General features: G+C 40.9%; 1 protein-coding gene across 6 annotated transcripts in view; it reads left to right on the top strand.

The window, feature by feature from the left end:
• Window positions 1-511: 511 nt before the first annotated feature.
• appl1 (adaptor protein, phosphotyrosine interaction, PH domain and leucine zipper containing 1) overlaps window positions 512-21,585 on the top strand; it is a 171,487-nt gene continuing 150,413 nt past the window's right edge. For 5 of the 6 annotated variants that reach the window (XM_059649964.1, XM_059649963.1, XM_059649961.1 and 2 more), the window contains exons 1-2: window positions 512-840; window positions 1,358-1,504. The gene's annotated coding sequence lies outside the window, so the exon portion shown is untranslated. Of the gene's footprint in view, window positions 841-1,217; window positions 1,505-21,585 lie in introns of all 6 variants that reach the window. The other variant, XM_059649960.1, reaches the window with a different exon arrangement.

The raw sequence follows: 21,585 nt of genomic DNA, 5'->3' as shown, positions 1-21,585 counted from the left end.
ACGGGGCTCCAGCACTGTGTGTGTTGTGTGTTAGTGCATTTTGGTCGAAGTGCCTCGAGGTTCCCTTTTTTTAAAATTTTGCTCATCTTTGTTTTGGAGCCCACTGCCCTTTGTTCTCTGAACCTCGCCATCCACCGGTTGCCACGGCAATGAGCCAGTATGGCCGGCTTGCTGGATTACCATATCAATCCTGTCCAATGAAAGCAGTTTACCACACAACAACAAAAATAAGAGCTGGCATTTCATTGCTGCTCCCTGTCCAGTGAAGGAAAAGTGATTCCTTGTTTGCTCTATTAACGGATCTATTCAGACAGCGCTGATTGTGTTTCTTTTTTTCCCCCTCTCCCCTTGCTCTGTTTAAATATATAAAACTCTAAACCCTGCAGAAAGGGGTCGTAGCCCAGGTAAAGCTCCCTTTTATTTCCATGCTGCTTGTTCATTGGCTCGCCCACTGGCATGCCAGCGGTGCCTTTGTTCTTCCTGTGAGGCTGAAGGGAATGCTTTCTCTCTCTCTCTCTCTCTCTGTGCATTCACTAAAGCTCCGGGTGAAAGAGAAAAGGAGGGTGGAGATTAGAGGGAGAGAGCGGCGGACTGCTGATGCAGGCTGATGGGGGAAGCATGTTATCTGTGCGGGGAGCCTCGCTCCGCCCCGCCAGCGGAGGTGGGCACCAGGCGGTTAAGTGCAGCACCAAACCCAGAGGGAGGAGAAAGAGAGAGAAACAGAGAGAGTGCAGGTTTCACCTGGAACCGACACCATCCGAGCCCCCACGTCCAAACTTCCACTGGGGAGGGTGGGGATTGGGGGAAAGAACCTAAACTCGAGTTGGACTGAATCGTCAGGTAGGTACATCTATTTAACTTTTTGCTGTTACTGTCATCTTGATTCAGTCCGATACATTGTTGTGTTTTTGTTAAATTTGAAATGAGCCCCACAAAGGATTGCATGGTGGGTGGGTGGGGGGGGGGGCGCGTTGTTCGGGGGGAGGGCTCTGTACTCAATGAAATGAGGCTAAGTCACCGGCTGCAAGTTCCCTGGATGAAGTCAACTCTTATCTGCTTTTTCACACTGTAATGTTCTTTTGTTGCTGGCTTCAGTGCTCTGTTCCCCCTGCTCCCCGGAACCCAATTGCAGATCTTTGCAAACTACTCATATTGCTTTAAAGTCGGGTTTGTTTTGTGTTCTGCTGCCAGTTGTTTTCTTTTTTTTTATTTTTAAGGGGCTGTGTTTCTGGCACACACACACAAAAAAAACGACCCTCCCGCCCCCATTGCTGACACTGAACAGCAACCCAGCAATCCAGGAATCTTCCAGTTGTGGGTCTTTGTCAGTCCAGACTGAACGATTTATTCTCTTTAGCTGTTGGCTGGACTTCACCAAATTGAAGACTGAAGAGGTTTCCTTTTTCAGGACGACGGAAAAATGAATGATAAAGGCTTCACTATTTTAATTTAGGATTTCCAGCAGTTTTGACTGTTGCTTCTCGCCGACCACCCTCCGCACCAGGTTTGTTCTCAGTAATACTGACGTTCCGAGTCTTAAAACTCAGGTGAAATGCGCACCTTTTAAGAGTTCGGATTATATTTTTGTTTTGGCCAGAGAGGCCGGCGCGTCTGCAGAATGTTGGTGGCGAGATTCAAATTTAGGATTGGGATTTCCAGTTTTGTACCCCATGTGTTAAAATGATTATTAAGAAGCCTCCATCTGCTACCAAATGGATTCCCATTGAGAGCATCTTTTTAATATTAAAACGGATCCAAGATCCTGGGAATCTCGAACTGGGAGAAAAGAATTAGTACCGATGCGTAATTATTTTTGCATTGGTTAGAGTGTGTTGTGTGCACGATAACTGGCGATATATCATCTAAATAGTTCACCTTCTTCCCGACCCCATAGTTCAGTTTTAAACAAAGACTGATTTTAGTAATATTCTATGATTCTGCAAAGTTTCCGACTTCTATAATTTTGTGTCGTCCATCACTTTGCACCTCCTCTCACGGATGATGATGGGAGCAGCTTTGTTTCAGCGTACCCATTTCAAATCTCACGATCTGCTCTCCAGAGTGTTTTCAGTGAGGTGCCAATGTTTCACCTTTTGTGTTCGCCACTAATTTGTTTGTCAGAGAAAAAAGACCCTCTCCATTCACTATCTGACACAAAGAAACAACAGCACTGACAATTTAAAAATTCGTGCACCACCATTACAAAAACAAATTTGATGAATTCTGTAAAAAGAAAATCATTTTAAATATAACTGGAGCAGGCTGTTCTGAAAACTTGGTTTAATGCTAATTCTTGTTGAGTTATTGTTGGCTTGGCAAACCATATGAAAAGCTAGATACGGTGGGATATTGCAGTTTTATGGGATTTTCCCTTTCAGTTTATAATAGTAGATAATGTGCTATTGGTGTGTAAGGGCTGTGTTTTACTTCTGGAGAACAAACCAATGCTATGAATGTTAACCATGAAACATAGTTTGAACAAAGCATTCAATGTCTTCAAAGTACACAATGATGGTGTGCCTTGCTTTTCCTTGTTAAACCATCCATTACTTAGCTTTTGGAGTATATATAATCCTTTTCTGAAACTAATTTTGTTCTCTCTTCTCACTGCTTTCTCCACCTGTCTGTCTATCTACCTTTCTATCTATCTATCTGTCTGTCTATTCATGTCTGTTTCTTGCTTTCTTTTTCTCTTTCTTTCATTTTCTATCTTTCTTGAATTTTCCCCTCTCCTATTCCTTTCTCCTCTCACCTTCTGCTGTTCTCTCCATCATCCTCTTTTCTCTCTCCCCTTCTCTCCTACCCATCTCTCCTTCCTAGTCGGTGAGCAAGCTTCTCATTGTGGAAGACACAGCCAAAGAGACCCATTATACTTTCAACTGACTTTATTAGAGAATGTGCTGGAAGGAACATGAATATTTCCAAAGGGAATCTGTAAATATTTGAAGAAAATAAAAGAAGGGAATGATTAGAGGGATGGAATGAAGTGAATACTTTTGTAGACTGGTGGTGCAGACACAGTAGACAGACTGGCTTCTCACCATACTGTAAAACTCTGTGTCTTGCTAATACGGGTCAACAGATATCATATAAATGTCAGAATCTGGCTGACTTTTCATTGTCCTTTTCTGTGATGGTAGCCGAGGTCAACTGACCTAACGTCACACCAGCCAGTCACTTAATTAATTTTCAACTTTGAATCGAACATGGAACCTTTTGATCTTCAATGATCGGTGTTAGATTGGACAGTCTCTTTATCACCCCGGACCACATGGGAGATTTAGGGGCATTTTAATCTTTATTTCATCTTGAGGCAGCATTAATTCATGGCTACTGTACCACTGGGTCACCTTTAAACCTGAACTGAGATGAGACATGTTGAACTGAATATTAATTGGGCTTTTACTTTTAAAGTTCTTAAGCACCACATGAATTCCTCAAATGACTTGTTACAAACTTTCAACTCACATGATGAGTTGCTCACCCCGTAAAAATTTCATTAACTAACAATTGATCCAATTGTTGAGTTGTTCATGTAATATCTTTCGTAGGCTTCATTCCTTACCTTGAAACAATCCAAATCTGTATTTGATTTGAAATAGAAGACAGAGAAGAATATTTGTTTTCCCACTTCAAATTGCAGTTGATGTGATCTGAAAACAGCCGACAATGTGAACATATGAACAGTTTATAAGCTTAATTTTAACATGGAAAATTAGGAAAAAAATCACAAAACTACAAAACACTTGCAGATGAGAAGTCTAATTAATATATTTTACTTTAACCAAACCAGAGTGCTGTACATTTTCTAATCTCATGATTTTAGTATCCAGTTGCCTATCAAATCACCCAAGAGATCTTTTTTCTCTTAGTGTAATCTGCGGTCCGTTCCTTGTATTGAATACCCTTTGTGTGAAGAAACATCTGGTAGCAGTTTGAAATTTGCCCTTTGGTGCTTTAAATGTGTTTCTCTTATATCCATGGATTTCAAATAGGGAAATTGAACAATGCAGCTGAGTGAGGTGCCAAAGTGTTAATTTGTAAACTGGCAGCCCAGTAACAAGAGGAATGGAAACCAATCTGTGTCCATTTTCTGATTGTTACATATGTAAAAAAAAACTCTTCATAAGTGCAAGGAGGACACTTTACTGTCGATAGCAAGTGTGTACATATCAAATGTTTGAGACTGCTGAAGATCAGCATGTTTGCATGGGAAATATGCATGATTCTAAGGGGAGTGTGCACGGTTCTACAGGCTACTTTTTGTGTCAGCAATGTATACAATTCTGCAGGGAAAATATGCTTTCCTACCTGTTTGTGTCTATGCAAAATGTGTGACCATTTGCAGTTGCGTAAGACACAGCCTGTACTGAATGGCTGATTTCAGGGACCAGTCTGTAATTGCTGGTATTATTGAGCAATTCTGTACAAGAGTTTCAATGTGCTTACAAAAGAAGAGTGTACATTTTGCACATCTGTAATTCAGAATTGAAAAGCAATGTACACTGGCTGCCCTGTCAAAATCTATTTAGTTTGTTTTTCTTTCAGCTTTTATACCCTTTTGCTGCAGGCACCCTCAACTTAGCAGGTAAAAGAAGATACATATTGAGATTCGCAATGAGCCATTTAGTACTGTTGTCCAGTATTTTATTAGATTCTGTCTGCACAGTATTTCTGCTGAAAACAGGAATGAGGTATATTTGTGTCTCACAGCTCCTGATGGAAATAAATTTTTTTGTTTTTACCCAAAAAGTTCCCAAGGTGGCTGCACCTGCAAGGCAGGTAGTGTTTGGGCTTCTGACCCCATTCGGCCCAGGTCAGCCACATTGTTCTTTCTCTTTCCTTTTCATCTTCTTTCTCTTTCTTCATCTTCTTGTCGGCTGCGGAGGAAGTGGCATCACGGAGGAGGCTAGATGAAGGCAGTGAGGTGGCAGCTGCACTGGTGGCTCACGGTTGCTGTAGGCCTGGAATGGGGCCTACTAGCGATGTCAGGAAGATGGCGGCAGTGGAGATGGGGACATTGTGGGACATTGGCTAGATCTGGAACAGGGGACTCGTTGTGGCCTAGAGGCCGGAATACTTTACAGAAACAGTTGGAGACATTAAGAAAACCCAGAGCTGTGCTTGGCAAGAAGGACTGTGAAGTTGAATATTGTTTCTTATTTTTCTGCCTTTATATCTTTCTGTCAATTGAGCCAAATGGTGATGCTCTATTTAAGTAATTTCTTTTCATTTTTTTTGTAATCCAAAATGGTGCCAGATTGTGGCAGCAAAACACATCATCATGTTTTCCCGAATACATGTGATAATAAAATCATTCATTTATTCATTCATTCATTGCCTCTCTTATCTCCAAGATAAGAGTTTGCAACAAAGGAGTTTCCTTGTCTGAATAAATTTATATTGCCTTCATTTCCTACTGAACCTAAACTATTGCTTTCTCTCTCTCTTGCACAGTCTCTCACTTTTTGTTTCATTTGTCCAATCCAGTTATGTTCCATTTATTTCCTTCCTTTGCCATTCTTGCCCTCCCTCTCTCTCTCTCTCTCTCTCTTTCCCAGTATGTGATGATGAGGGGTTGCAAGTTGAAGTGATTTCTGGTGCTTGACTTCATTTTCAATTTTGTAATCCCAGCATAAAACACACGAGAATATTTATTCCTGCTGTTATTAATGAACATTTGGTTGAGGCTGCAAAGCCTTTAATTTGCATTCATTCAGGCTGCAGACAGTCTTTTTTAATTTTCTGTATTCAGAGGTAAATTCCGTCTTAATTATTTTTAAAACTTGACATGCTGAATTTATCGTTTCATCTCATCTTGGTTAGTTACTTTCTTGCATCATCCTAGGCTGAAACCTCTGCCAACACTGTTCTCTTAACATGGAGTGTGAAACTGCCTCTTAATGATACTCACTCAGGTTTTCCTTTCCCTTCTGTACACTTGGTGCTTCTCTGAAATTGGCACAACTGGAATGAGGAATTTGGTGTGGTTTTCTATCAGTTTTGAAGCTCTGACTCCTCCCCAGCAGCAGATGACCACACAGTGTTAACAAATCCCATTTTTTTGAGTTCCATTTTATTTCTTCTCACCTTTGTGCCATTGATATGGGAGTGTTCTGCAGGGTCAGACTGCAAGTGCTCACCTTAGGTCAATGGACAGCACTTTTACCTCTGAGACAAAAAATTGTTGCTTTAAACTCTCCTTTGAGATTTGTGCAAGGACTGCAGTACTGAGCAACAGTGCAGTACTGATGGAGCGCTTCACTGTTGGAGGTGTGTGTTTTCAGATGTTAAACAGTCATGCCAGCTCTCTCAGGTTGTCATGACAGATTCACTGTTTCAATGATGATCTAGGACTTCTGTTTGATAACCAGACCAATGTATATCCATGAACCAGCACTAAGAGAGATCTTCACAATGTTCTTTTTGGGATTTTGCTGAGCACAACTTGGCTGTGATTATTACTACAGTACAAAAGTAATTAATTGACTGTAAATTCCTTGTGGTATTCTGAGGTTGCATATGATGTCTTATTAATGGAAAGTTTTAATTTCTCACGTGTTTTGCACAATACAGCTAATTGAATAACATTCTAACATCAATATTAACTATGGGAGGATGACTCAAGGCCTATGTAAGGCAAGAGTTTGAGTCTTCATGACTGGGCTACAGAAGTGTGAAATACAAATAATGTTTCTGTTTAATCTCAGGTTATAGACGTCTCCAGTTCTTAAAGTTCCATCCAACCATTCATTTATCGTTGAAGTAATTGTGCTGAGAAAAGCCTTTTTTAAAATCCCATTCCTAATACTGATGGACGAGAATTACAAGTACAGACTGGACCCAATGGGTCTTTGGACACTCCAATCTAATTATGCTTCTTCCAGCCAGGAAAACCAAATTAGTCCAGAAACTGCTTTCAGAAAATAGAATAATCCCTGGCCTCTTCCCAAGTGAAACATATGAAAATAAAGTGCCTTATTTCTGCTTTGGCTGAGTCAGCAAGACACTGGATCTCAGCTTTAAGGTGTAAAACAATTAATAATTTTATTTCTAAGTTGGATATTGACTTGTTTTCAAACAATGAATAATCTCCAAAGTTGGTGCGCTGGAAGACCTTTAAATTCATCATCGTGCTTCGGAAAACAGCCCTCATGGACTAAAAAGCCCTCATTTTGATTATTTATCTTCAACTTTTGTTGATGTACCAGAATAAGGAATTATTTATTCAGCTTCTTCCATGATCAAAGGATGTCCAAAGTGATTCGCATCTATTGATATTCTTGTACGGTTTCTGGTGTTGCAATATAAGGAAATCTAATTTGCATTCAGAAACATCCCACAAATAGCAATTAAATAATTGTCACAATCTATCCTAAGACTATTAGTTGTGAGGTAATTACGACTCAGAGCTCTGGTAGAACTTATTTGGTCTTCTTCAAAGTGTGTTAGAGAATTTTGCATACACGAGAGACAGAAGTGACATCGTTTCAAAATTTCATGAGAAAGATAGACCTTCCTTCAGTACCGTCCTGAAACATTTCAACATTCCCGTGAGGTAAATGAATCAGTGCATCTGCATCCTATTAAACATTTAAATTAAACATTTGGTTATGATGGTAATTGCTGAAATATATTGGTTGGATGGCCGACAGGGTAATGACAATGAAAATATATTGCTGAGCCTTACTCAATGTCATTGTGCCTGAGTGGAATTTCAGTTGGTGCACTGAGCTGTCGAAAGGCTTGATCCTTGATCTCAATTGGGTGATGACAGAGGTATTTCAATTTATGATTCTAAGTGAGGTAGAGAGAAAATCAGCCAGGTTCCCCATTCCTGGCTGTTTTTCAGTGGCTGCATCTGAAAGCAATAATGGGGCATTTGACAAAGCTGAGATCAGCCCTGATGGCACCAGTCTTCACTGTCAAATAATTTGCTGATTGCTGAGGACATGTGCATCAGGAGAAGTCATCACTTATCAGAAGAAAACAGGAAAAATGATAGGCCAATCATTAGTAGTTACAGCATTCCACAGAGAGGTTCAAACTGTGTTGGACAAGAACTGCAATTATTCCTTTTTTTGAACCGAAACCATATTATTGTGATGACTTTACTAATGTTTCCAAGCAAGCTTTCAAAATTAAAAGACTTTACAAAATGATTTATCAAGAAACCAAAGATCTCTCTTGTGGGACTGTCTACTACACACTGAGTGTGTGAACAGCTCTCTTTCAGGGATCACTTATCCAAGGCCTGCCAGCTTCACGTAGCCTCCACCTTCATTTTGGTCTTTATAATTCCTTTCCTTTCGTCTGAGAATTTCGTGGAACCCTCTGCTGCATTAAAAATACTCTATAAACGCAAGGTGTTGTTATTGCATGATCAGAATTAACATGTTTTTTTCTATACTTTAATTGATTTCATAACTTTCTACCCAAAGTGAGCCACATGGCTTTCTAAGTGACTAGTAGGTTACCTGTGGACTGGTCAAATAGTGGTGTGCTAAGAACCAAATGAAATCATGTCCCAAGTAGGTAACTTCAACGACCTAGAAGGGCATGGATAGCAAGTATGTGTGAACAGTGTCACCTCCAGCTTTCAAACCTACTTGATTTGATCACATATTGCCTTTAATGCTGCTTGGTGAAAACCCTGGAACACCCTACTTAACCTCAGCATAGGGAACGAAACACTAGACAGACTGCAGAGGTTCAAAAACAAGGCACACCACCACTTTCTCATGGCTAATTTTCTTTTCTCTTTATTTCTTCATTCAATGTGGGCATTGCTGGTGAGGCTAACATTTGTTGTCCACCTCTAAGTGCCTCTGATGTGAGTGACTTGCAAGTGCATTCCAGAGGGCACGTAGAAGTCAATTACTTCTGTAAGCCTGGAGTCACTTGTCAGCCTGACCAGGTAAGGATGACAGATTTGCTTCCGTAAAGGATTTTCACAACAACTGATGACAGCTTCAAGGTCATCATTATTGAAACCAGCTTGGTATTCCAAACTTTTTAATTAAATGAATCAAAATTTCACCAGCTGCCACGGTGACATTCAAACCCAGAACATTAGTTGGCTTCTGGATTACGTGTCCAATGACATTACAACTAAACCATCATTTACTCTGTTGGGGCTGCTCACGTTTCTTGCAGTACCCACATTCTGAAATTGAAAAAGGAGAACATGTTTCCTTCCCAACACCATGTTAGGTAGGAAAGAAAAAGTGGACACATCAGTTGCCTCATCAGAAAGGGATTGATAGTATTACCAAGACTGAAGTCTTGCTGTGATTTTCTTTTCTTGAAGAAAGTATTGACACACCATGCTAAGGAAAGGTATGATGTGCCTCATAAAAAGACAAATTAAAATGCAGAGCATGCATGAAAATGTATCCTCCTCCAATCGGGAATGTGAGTACAGAGAAGGTGCATTTTATTACATTTAAAAGTAATGCCTTTTGTCATAATTCTCAGCAGTAAGATGAAGACAATTTCATGGTAAGAATAAATGTGTTCTTTTTGTTGGGGTTGGGATTTGTGTTAATGCGATTTACAATTTCAATTTGTCAATTTCTCCCTTTTGTGAAGTCCCTGTTCTGCTGGGCTTTGTTTCACTCAGAGATTGAACTGCTGCAGAAGCTCAGGCAAACAGTCATTTAAAGGGAATTTTCCAGACAAGGTGCATATTGAACCAACGTCCACCTTGCAGCTAACCTCTCCTGCTGATGTCCATCTCTCTCACCAGTGATATCTCTCTTGCTGACTTCCATCTCTCTTGCCAATGTCCATCTAGCTCGCTCATAAAAATCTCTCTTGCGGATGACATTTCTCTTGCTGAAGTCCAACTCTGTCATTTATATCCATTTCTCCAGGTGATGACCATTTCTCTCAGATATCCCGTCTCTCCCGGTGAACCATCTCTCATGGTGATGTCTATCTCTGTCACTGATATCCATTTCTCTTGTTGATGTGTCCCTGATAGTGATTTTATTTTCTTTCCCTGGCTGACTTTCCCCATAATGCAGTGATATTCCTTTTCTCTCTGATATTGTCTCTGGCTAAATTTCTCCGGTTCTTGCAGACTTTCTACTCCATTTATTGATCTTAATTGCAGTGAGTGCAAGAGTAAAGAAATCTTGCTGCAATTGTAATGAGTTTTAGTGGGATCAAACCTGCAGTACAGTGTATAGATTTAATCTTCCTGCTCAAGGAACAACATATTTGCCTTATAAGGGATCCGACGTAATTTTATTGCATTATTTCTTGTGATAAAAATGCCTTGTGAAGAGTGAGTGATTATATTCCAATGTCCTTCAGAAAATGAGAGGTGACCTCACTGAAAATATGATTCCTACAGGCCTGGACAGAGTTCTTTCCCCTTGCTGAAGCCAGGTCCCTGGCTAAGGGGGAAGTTGTTTTGATCTTGGTTGAGGATTGGAGATAATTTTTCACTTTGGGGACTGTGAATTTTTTCAAACCCATGGAGCTGTAGATGTTCGGTTTTTGAGCACATTCAAGGCTGAGATCAGTACCTGCACCGCAAACAGATCAAAGCATACAGATGGGAATGCGATATAGCGGTTGAGGATTTGTTATTATTTTACTGCCAAATGGCAAAGCAGTTATATGGTCTGCTCCTGCTCCTATTTTCAGCAACCTTGTGTTTATTACTTAAGCCCACATGCTCACTGATTTTCTCTCCATGCGTTGATTCACTTTATCCCTCATTTTTGTTGATTTCCTCTGCCATCACAGATTTCCCTCTTTACTTGTTACTCCACTTTTCCTGGTTTTGTTTTCTGCTCTCCAATTAGAAAATGTTGTGAGCAGTGGTCACTTTAATCAGGCAGCCTGGCTGCAATGAACTAATTCAGTTGCATGGTGGATGTGCTGAACACTTAGATAAGCAGCTGTTCCATCTGACATTCTGGCCTAAGGTGGTCTGTGATGCAGAGAGACCCAACAGTTGGAAGTGGGTAGAAATAATGATGAAATTAAGACATGAAAGTGAAAACCTTTCTCCATACTGGTAAAAGATGACACCGCTTAAAAAGAAGACACATCTTTTGATAGTGGTTGGTGAAGGGAGAATTTCTGGTAAGGCAAGAAAGGTCTTGCCACTATTCTACTCATAGTGCTGTCCCTACCGAGTTTCCGATAATCCATATATTCAGTAACGTTAACAGTACAATAGGTTATGGAAGTTACAACCTTGATGCTCATACTGTAACAGGTGGATTGTATCAATGATGGCACATTTACGATAAAGAATGAAGCTCGTTATCCATGTAACATAGCCTCATGATGCCACCTACTGATGGTACTTCAAAGTGTAGCAGCAAAGTCCAAAAATCAAGAGATAAGCAGAAGTACAGAGTCATGGTGTCATTGAAGAGAGCCTAACAAGTATCGAGTGCACACATATAACCAATTGTGCCTCTTGAATAAAGCGAGAGTCTAGTGTTCTTTACGTACAATGGTTAATTGCTTACTTAAATACAGTATGTCCCCATACAAGTTTTAATCATATTTTGGGTTACTCCTCCAAATGTTGTCTTCCATGGCTATATTCCATTTTAGTTGCGAAGTACGTTGCCGTGTTCTTCGCTTTGAAAGCGCCATGTAAATGCAAGTTGTTGTGCAGCTCAGAGAATAATTGGGGCACTGAGACGTGGCTTTTAATGTGCGCTGTAATAGCCAACTCGATAAAGGGAAAAGAGTTCAATGTAAGGCCCTCAGAGATAGGGAGTTTTTTCTTGATACAGCCCAAAGAAAATCCTTTAGTGCTGGCTTGGCAATGGAAGCAATACTATTTGGACAATGTTCGAGATGGCAAGATGGAAAATCTGACAAAGCTTCACGCATGGTATAATTTTTATGAAGAAATATTGACAGCTCATGTTCTGTTTGAAAGATCAAAGCTGCCACATCAAAGGGCTGTTGTGTTAAATGAACATGTGAAATCAGAACTGAGTGTCCTTTCTCTGTATCATCAATTATTTGCAATAGTGATGTTGTTTATTCGTCTATTTGTAGTCTTCATTTCTGACAATCTATGTGCAAAATTATTGTCATGGCTGTCAGCAGAATGGAGGATATTTTATTTGCTGCTGCTGTAAGGCACATTCTAGATTGACTATTCCAAAGGTCAAACTAAGCACCCTGGAGTAAGTAGGCATAAAACCTTTTATATTGCTTTCATATCTCAAAGATTTCAGAATTTGTTAATTATTGGGCTATTGAATTGATGACACAGTTCGAGTCAAGCGATTTTTTATTAAGGTTCTGAGACCTTATTCGCCTAAAATAAACATGATAATTAGGATCGCAGTGTCTTGTCTTCATGGTGCTACAGACATATTTTAAATTACTCTTGCTGTTCGATTGCTGATCCATGCAGTCTTGCTTCTGGGCATTGGGAACAGCTACTAAAGACAAATGATCTTTAAGTCGAGCAAGAATGGTGTTGGTGCTTAGAAAAGCTTAAGTAGATAAGAACAAAAAAGAAACCAATCCATTTGGCTTGTCAAAATTCATCTGTTTAGTGCACTAGTCTTTTTCACATTTCACCCAATGTTCCAGTTAGGTTCTCTGCGCAACAATATTCCAAACATTTGCAACTCTCTAGATGCAAAGAAGCTTAACTATTTATAAAGAATTATCCTTGCAGTCTTTGGATAGCTTGGCTTTGTGTCTTACATCTTTCCTGTAACCCTACAAACATTCTTTCATTTGATTAAAAGGATCCTTCGAGACCTTGCTCTTGGGTACCTGTCAAAAACTACTGCCGCGAAGAACTGGCCAAAATAACCCATCCATTTTCTGACCCTTCCCTGTCCCAAAGCAGCCCAGTGTAACTCAGCTCCTTCCTGTCGACTGAACTCAGCAACACTGCATCCTCATCCTATTTGGATCAATAATGCATCACAGTAGAGTACAATCAATGTTACATTGCTGATCAACATTTGTCACAGTTGACTGGGCTATGCTGAGGGAGGAACATGGCACACCAAGGCTTGAGGAGAGCACAAAGGACTTGTTTTAGCAAAACTCAGGCACTTAAAAGAGTTACTGCATCAGCTGCAGTGCGTGTGTGTGGTCCTCATTTTGCCAGTCTCCTGTAGACTGAGATGCACACGCAATACGCACAGCACACCTTTACTCCAGGCTGTTACTAAGGTTTGTGAAGTCTGCCATACTATATCTACAACTTGGTTACATATGGTCATTGCTTAACCAACACTGAGTCAGTCTTCTGGAAAGTATAATGTCATAATCATAACAACTGTAGCAGTTCAAAAATGTTGCCTTGCCAGTGTTAAGCACATCCTGATTTGAAAAAATAGGGGCAATCAGCAAATATCAGTCAAGACAACAAAGTGTGAAGTTGGATGAAGACAGCAGGCCAAGCAGCATCTCAAGAGCACAAAAGCTGACGTTTCAGACCTAGGCCCGAAACGTCAGCTTTTGTGCTCCTGAGATGCTGCTTGGCCTGCTGTGTTCATCCAGCTTCACACTTTGTTGTCTTGGATTCTCCAGCATCTGCAGTCCCCATTATCTCCGAATATCAGTCAAGTACTCTTTTAATGGATGTCCTGTGGCATTGTTGAGATCTCGTCTGGCATTGCTTATCCAACAATTATTTTGTTGATAGTAACAGAGGCCTTGCACACACACAATATAGAGTTCTGCCAGCTAAGATGTAACCTGTATGATCGCTTCATACAACATTCAATTTTTGTAAGTGAGGTTCCTGATTTACTGGAATCTGAACAAATCCTGAGGTTATGTTGGAGGCTATTGCTACAATGTAAGTTGTTTGCTCCTTGTGCAAGCTTCTGAATTCAGTAAAAACATCAGGGAATGGTAGCATTTCTTCATTGTAACACTGGTGGCTAGTAAGACAAATAACAATCACGAGAATATTGGAATGAGTTTGAGTTCTTTAGATCTTTAGTCAGGCTCCCTTTACATTCTGTCGATAAGTAGAGTTTACCTTCTGCTGATTGGCAGAGTGATTGAACTGTTTCACTCCAAAGAATTTGGGGCGGTATGGTGTCTCAGTGGTTAGCACTGCTGCCTCACAGCACTAGGGATCCAGGTTCGATTCCACCCTTGTGCAACTGTCTGTGTGAAGTTAGCATATATCCTCTGCATGTCTGCGCGCGTTTTCTCCAGGTGCTCTGGATTCCTCCCATGGTCGTAAGATGTGCAGCTTAGGCGGATTGGCCATGCTACCTTGCTCGTAGCGTTCAGGGATTTGGCCATGGGAAATGCAGGGTTACAGGGATATGGTAGGGATGTGGATTTGGGAGCGACAGTTTGAATTTGGTGGGCCAAGTGGCCTGCTTCCACACTGTATGGATTCTATGAGTCAATAGTGAATGTTGACAGGCCACTGATTATAACATGAATATTGTCCTGTTTGCTGTACATCTAACGTATGGCAGAACTGCTGCAAGTGATGTTAACACTGAAGCAGCTTCAATATCTAGATTGGTCTGCGTTGCTGCATGTTTTGGCCATTCCTAATGACATCCTCCTCTCAGTATTGGTAAAAGAGTTGTAAGTGTATTAAAGTCATCTTCCAGAATGATATTGAGACCCAGGTTGAGTGTGAAGATTGCTGACCTGAACCAGCAAGAATGTTATCTGATTTATTTGTATTTCCCCTTCAGACAAACATCTTACTGACACTTACCACCTCTGCTCATGCACACAGAATGACCACTGGAGTATGGTACCAGTGAGTTACCAGTGTATCATGTATCTATACCCCAGCAGAAAACAGTATTTTCAAGAAATAAGAAAAGAAGATCAGTGAGTTGGTAGTTCAACAACAGATGACCCCTTTGTAGTGCTCATTAATGGATGGAAGATGGTTGATCACTGTTCGAATTCCTCTGTTCTTCTTTTAATACATTGCTTCCAAGTCTTTTATTCCCCTGTGCTGTGACCCCATTTTGAACACTTCACACTTGGTATGGCTCCAGAATGAAAATAGAGGAAGAGAGTTGAAGGGAGTTATTGGGATGGATGTTCAAACAGCAAGGACATGGGCACAAGACACCTACCGTTTTGCCAGATCTGTTGATGTCAGCAAGTGGGCCTCAGAATGCATTGGATTAGGCGATGTTCACAACTGAACAAAAAACAAATTATCCTACATTTAAAGGGGGCTTGTAGCCAGTCCCAGGCCTGTCAAATCTGACTCTCTGATGCAAAGCTGCCAGTGCCTTCATGTGACCACAGTTGCCCGTGCCCTGATGCCATTGGGGGCCACAACCGCAGTTTGTGAATCCCTGCTCCAGTAGTATCAAGCAATCGTTTACATCCATCTCAGCAGACACATGGGAGCTTGGTTTAAAATTTAATCTAAAAGGCACAACTTTCAACAATAAAGGAGCATTGGAGTGCTGTGTGCATTATGGATTCTGCTCCTGAATCAGAATAGAACACACAAAATTCAAATTCAGAAGCCCGACTGAGTTGAGTGAAATTAATCTTATCTGTGCAAATTAAATCCCTCTTTGCACAATAACTTTCACTTGTATAATACCTTTCACATTGATAGTCAGAAAATTCAAAGGTGGTTGACACTGAGCAAGAAGTGTGGCAGAAATTACTGATGAAAGATACGGTTGAGCAAGTAAGTTTTGAAGGTAAGGATTAAAGCAACAAAGTCGTGACAGCTGACAGAGAGAGAGCATGATAAGCAGATTCATGGTGACTACACAAACATACAGAGTGGTAAGCAGAAGATGTGTACTGACTATGGGGTCACTATCTATATCTTGTGCTTGTAGCTTTATAAAACATCTTTTTCTCATTTGAAAACACCACTGGATGCATGTCGATGATCTAGAAAGAAAGTTTAATTATTTTAGTATCTTTCCTGTTCATCAGACATCTCTCAGTGCTTTATAGCAAATTACGTGCTTTTGAAGTGTATCCAGCATGGTTTTGTCAAAAATGTGGCAGCCAATTTGCGTACAGCAAGCTTCCACAAATAGCAGTAAGATCCAGATTTTCTTTTCAAAATGATCATTTTGATCACTGATGAATAAGTGTCAGCCAGAACACTTAGAGTCATGGAGTGACAGAGTTTGGAAATTGTCCTTTCAATCCAACTGCACCGACCACATTCTATTCTAATTAAACTAGTCCTGCCTGCCTGTGCTTGGCCCATATCCCCCTAAACCTTTCTTATACCTGTACTTATCCAAATGTCTTTTAAACATTGTAACTGTACCTGCATCCACCACTTCCTCTGGAAGTTCATTCCACACAAGAACCAAACTTTGTGTAAAAAGGTTGATCCTCATGTTATAGACTTATAGTGTATTAGAGGAATAAAGCATGGGAACAGACCATTCAGCCCAAACTGGTCCATGCTGACCATGGTGCCGACTCAGCTAGTTCCAATTGCCCACATTCTGCCCACATCCCTCTAAACGCTTAGCATCATGTACCTATCCAAATGTTTTTTAGATGTTGCTACTGTACCTGCCTCTACCGTTTTCTCTGGTAGCCCATTTCCATATACACACCAGTCTCTGCATGATGAAGTTGCCCTTCTTAAATCTTTCCCCTCTCACCTTAAACCTATGCCGAATAGTTTCAACTCCCCATTCCTGGCAAGAAAAAAATCTATACACATTCATCCTATCTATGCCCCTCATGATTTTATACCCCTCAATAAGGTCAACCCTCATTTTCTTCCATTCCAAGGAATAAAGCCCTACCCTGGCCAAACTCTCCCAATAACTCAGGCTGACTAGTCCTGGCAACATCCTTGTAAATCTTTGCACACTTTCCAGTTTAACTATCTTTCCTATAACAGGGTGACCAAACTGTACACAGTACTCCAAGTGCAGCCTCACCAATAACGTATACAACTGTAACATAACATTCCAATTCCCATACTTAGTGCCTCGCCTGACGAATGCCACCATGCTAAATGCGTTCTTCACCATCCTGTCCACCTGTGATGCTGCTTTCCATGAACCATGTGCTTGTATTCCTTGGTCCCGCTGTTCACAGCACTCCTCCGGACCTTACCATTTAATGTATAAGTCCGACCTTGGTTTGACTTTCCAAAATGCATAACCTCACACTTATCTGTATTGAATCACATTTGCCAATCCTCAGCCCACTTCACCATCTAATCAAGATCCCCCTGTAATTTTTGTTAACTTTCTTCACTATCAATGATGCATCCTAATTTTGTTTCACCTGCAAACTTACTAATCACACCTTGTACATTCACATCCAGATCATTTATGTAAATAACAAATAACAGAGGTCCCAACACTGACTCCTGTGGCACACCACTAGTCACAGTCCTCCAGTCCGAGAAACAACCTACCATCGAGCCAATTTTGAATCTAATTAGCTAGCTCTCCCGGGATCCCTTGCAACCTAACTATCATGTCTGGCCTGCCATGTGGGACCTTGCCTAAGGCCATACTAAAGTCCTTATAGACAACATCCACTGCCCTACCCTCATCTATACTCTTTATTACATCCTCAAAAAACTCAAAAAGATTTGTCAGATATGACTTCCTGTGCACAAGTCTATTTTGACTATTACTAATCAGATCTTGACTATCCAAATATTGGTTGATCCTGTCGTTAGTATCCTCTCCAATAACTTGTCGATCATTGATGTCAGGCTTACTGGCCAGTAGTGTCCTGGGTTGTCTTTGCTATCTTTCTTAAACAATGCATCACCATTAGCCACCCTCCAATCTTCCAGAACTTCACCAGTGGCTAAAGTTGAAGAAAGAATCTCTACAAGGGCCTCTGCAATTTCTTCCCTAGCTTCCCACAGCACCCGAGGATGGACTTGATCAGGCCCAGAGGATTTATTCATCTTAATGCACTTTAAGGCTGCAAGCACCTCCTCTCTGGTCATGTGTATGCGGTCCAAAACATCCCCACTGTTTCCTTTATTGCTTAGCGTCCATGACTCTCTCCTCAGTAAATACTCCTCAGTAAAAATCTCCCCCATCTCCAATGGCTCCACACCTAGACAATCTTGCTGATCTTTTAGGGGATCCATTCTCTCCCTAGCCACCCTTTTACACTTAATATAGCTATAAAATCTCTTAGGATTATCTTTAACCTTATTTGCCAGACCAATCTTATACCCTCTGAGATAATGGGAACTGCAGATGCTGGAGAATTCCAAGATAACAAAATGTGAGGCTGGATGAACACAGCAGGCCAAGCAGCATCTCAGGAGTACAAAAGCTGACGTTTCGGGCCTGGACCCTTCATCAGAGAGGGTCCTCTCTGATGAAGGGTCCAGGCCCGAAACGTCAGCTTTTGTGCTCCTGAGATGCTGCTTGGCCTGCTGTGTTCATCCAGCCTCACATTTTGTAATCTTATACCCTCTCTTTGTTCTTCTGATTTCCCTCTTAAGAGTGGTGCTACAGTTTTTATAGTCATCTAGGGAGTCACTTGAGCTGATAGCTTAAACCCAGTGTATGCTTTCTTCTTTAACCTGACCAGAGCCTCAATCTCCCTTGTCAGCCAGGGATCTCTAAACCTGCCAGCTTTTCCCTTCAACTCAACAGGGAAACACTGACCCTGGACTCTTGATATCACACTTTTAAAAGCCTCCTGTTTGCCAGTCATTCCTTTTCCTTCTAACAGACTCACCCAGCCATCATCTGCTAGATCCTGCCTAATGGCCATGCTCCAGATTAGCACCTTAATCTGTGGACCTGTCCCATCTTTTTCCATAATTATGTTTAAACTAAGAGAGCTTTAGTCAGTGGACCCAAAGTGCTTTCCGACTGACACTTCAGTCACTTGCCCAACCTCGTTTCCTAAGAGGAAGCCCAGTGTTGCATCCTCCAAGTTGGGCCCTCTACATATTGATTTAGGAAACTTCCTTGGTCACATTTGACGAATTTCACCCCGTCCGCGCCTTTTACATTCTGTGTGGCCTCTTTTTAAATCTTTCTCCTCTCATCTTAAAAATATGCCCCCTCATTCTGAACTCCCCCACACTGAGGAAAGGACTTTTGTCATTCACCTTATCCATGTCCCTCGTGATTTTATAAACCTCAGTGAGGTCACTCCTCGACCTCCTCCGCTCCTGTCAAAAAAGCCCCAGGCTTTCAAGTCTATTTTTATATCTCAAATCCTTCATTCCCAGATTTTCCTCAAAATGGTATAATGCATTTTTGATTTAACGTTCTTGTGTGAGGGCCGACAGGGCCTTAGTTAAATATCTTACCTGAAACACAGCACTTGCAACTTTGAAGTTCTCCATCAGTGCTGCAGTGAGCGGCTTTAAGTTTTGCCTTGTCCTGGAGCCCTGGATGGAGCTGATTGTAGAAAGTGCAGTGAGGCCATGGGGAACTTGAAAATAACTTGCAATTAGAAACCATGGAGAATTGTGAAGACAATGAAATAGGTTTTGGAACTCAGTATTGGATAGATTATGAGTGATATCATTCTAGATGAATTTGAGCTAATGTAAGGTAGACCTCAAGAGGCAGATATGCTATGCATCCCTGACGTGAATATGACATTAATAAGATCTTCATTGATTCCTGGGATGAACTTGCACAGAGGTAAATCTATATTAGGGAGAGGGGAATGTACAACTTTAAAGAACTGAATAAATGTGGAAATAGAAGAAAGGATGGTCATGAAGTTTGTATCGCTGTCAGGTTCCACCAAGTAGTCAAAATGGGGATGTGATTATCTTTTGACTCATAAAGCTGTATGTAGAAATTGAAGGGATTGATGAAGAATTATTTTTTGTTGAATTGGGAGAAGGTTACATTACCTTCGCATCTTGCTGACAGGCTGTATGAAGGTATAAAGAAGGTGTGAACAAATTTGAAAGTTACCATTGTTGTCATTGGCATAAAACCGCATAAACTTACCCCATAGTGTGAGGTTGAATGCTCGCACCTTTATTAGTGTGCATTGTGAAAAAGTACCTCTTCTAACAATACACTTGAAGCTTATGAATAACTGTGAGTAGCTGCATAATGTGACTTGGGTGGAACACATGAAGTTAGACACCAAAAGCAAGCAATTATATAGATTAGCTTGTCAATCAGCTTCCTTATTCTTATAGTTAATTCTCAAACTGTGAGCAAGTGACCTCACCAAAGTTACCATTCCTCAAGCTTAAACCCTGACAGTGTCATCAACCTTGGGATCTCAGAAAAACATTCAGGCTGATATTTGTTCCTCTGCTCAGACAAGAAGACAAGAGATGAATGGTGGTAGCCTTTCTGCTTTCCTGACTAAAATCACATTCAGCAGCTGTAACATTCTGTAATTCTGTACAACTAATGCAGTGCTTTGATGAATGAAGCCAATTGGATGCTTCATTCTGTGGACCAAACAGCAAAATGTTAGCCAGATGAAATAACCGTCAAAGTGCACCATGCTGTCATCAGGCTGCTGCCTAGTAGTGCATCCAGTCTGGATACTGAAGAACGACACATTTCAGGACTATGGACAGAGCAGAAAAGGCTATGCAACTCAATGCTAGAGGTTGAAATCGGAATTAGGAGAACAACTTCAGCAAATATCAGACCTGACCACTTACCCACTGATTCGAATGGGGCAGCACGAGGTTGCATCATTTTGTATGGAAGGGAATCATCAATCAAACAGTGACTGTGTGGAAATCTGGAGAAAGGTGACAGAGCAATTAGAAAAGGGTTGATGTCTGGAAAAAATAGATTTTCAGCGGCACAGCGCTTGGATGATTTGATGGTGAGCTGAAATAGCCATCTATTTTAAATGCTTGTAATTGCTGATCGGAATGGCTGAAGCTCGGCAAATCCAAGTGATGTCACTGATTTGGGAAGGAGCTGTAATATCACATTGTCGAAGAGAAGGAACAAGAAGCATTTGTTGCTGACTCAGTCTTCTTATTGGTAATTTAGTACTCTTATTGTACTTTGTCAACCATTGCTGTTGCAATTTGAAATACAGCTGATAGACTGTCAATCCCAACCCTCCCATCTCTCTGACTTTGCAGGCCTTCAACCTGTCTGACTATTTGCATGGTTTATGTCTCTTTATACCTTTGGTTTGTTTAAATGTTACTTGAATCAGAATGACTGAGGAGTCCCATGGCTTGTTACCCAATGACTTTCAGTTGAAACATGCCTATGGCATGCAGGCCAGTGAGTGAAGAAGGGTGGGGTGGGCGATTGTGGATTTGGATGGAACCCACACTACAGTCAAAAAGATCTGCTGGTGCTTATCACTTAGGCTCAGGATAGCTAGCCAAGGGAAGATAGCTTGGCACTTTCGGGATTGTAGCCCAGCAAATATCAGCAGGGGATGAAGAAAGATAGAAGACCAGTGGCAAAAAAAAAGTTCTTGGTTTCATTTCAACAGTCTGATCAGCACTGTGCTCATATCCTGATAAATGAAAGATTGTTTTGCCAAGAATTTTATATGATGCCTCTGGATTGGGATTATTGCTTGAATCAGACTTTCTGTGGAGTTTTTTTAATGTATTCTCATTAGAAAATTGCAGCAATGTTTGCACCTCAGCTTATTTCAATATTCAGATCAGCAATTAAATCAAAT

This window comes from Stegostoma tigrinum, chromosome 11 (genome assembly GCF_030684315.1).
Source record: "Stegostoma tigrinum isolate sSteTig4 chromosome 11, sSteTig4.hap1, whole genome shotgun sequence".
Lineage (NCBI taxonomy): Eukaryota > Metazoa > Chordata > Chondrichthyes > Orectolobiformes > Stegostomatidae > Stegostoma > Stegostoma tigrinum.
Note: the sequence above shows the minus strand (reverse complement) of the source record. Positions and strands in the feature narration are given on the sequence as shown.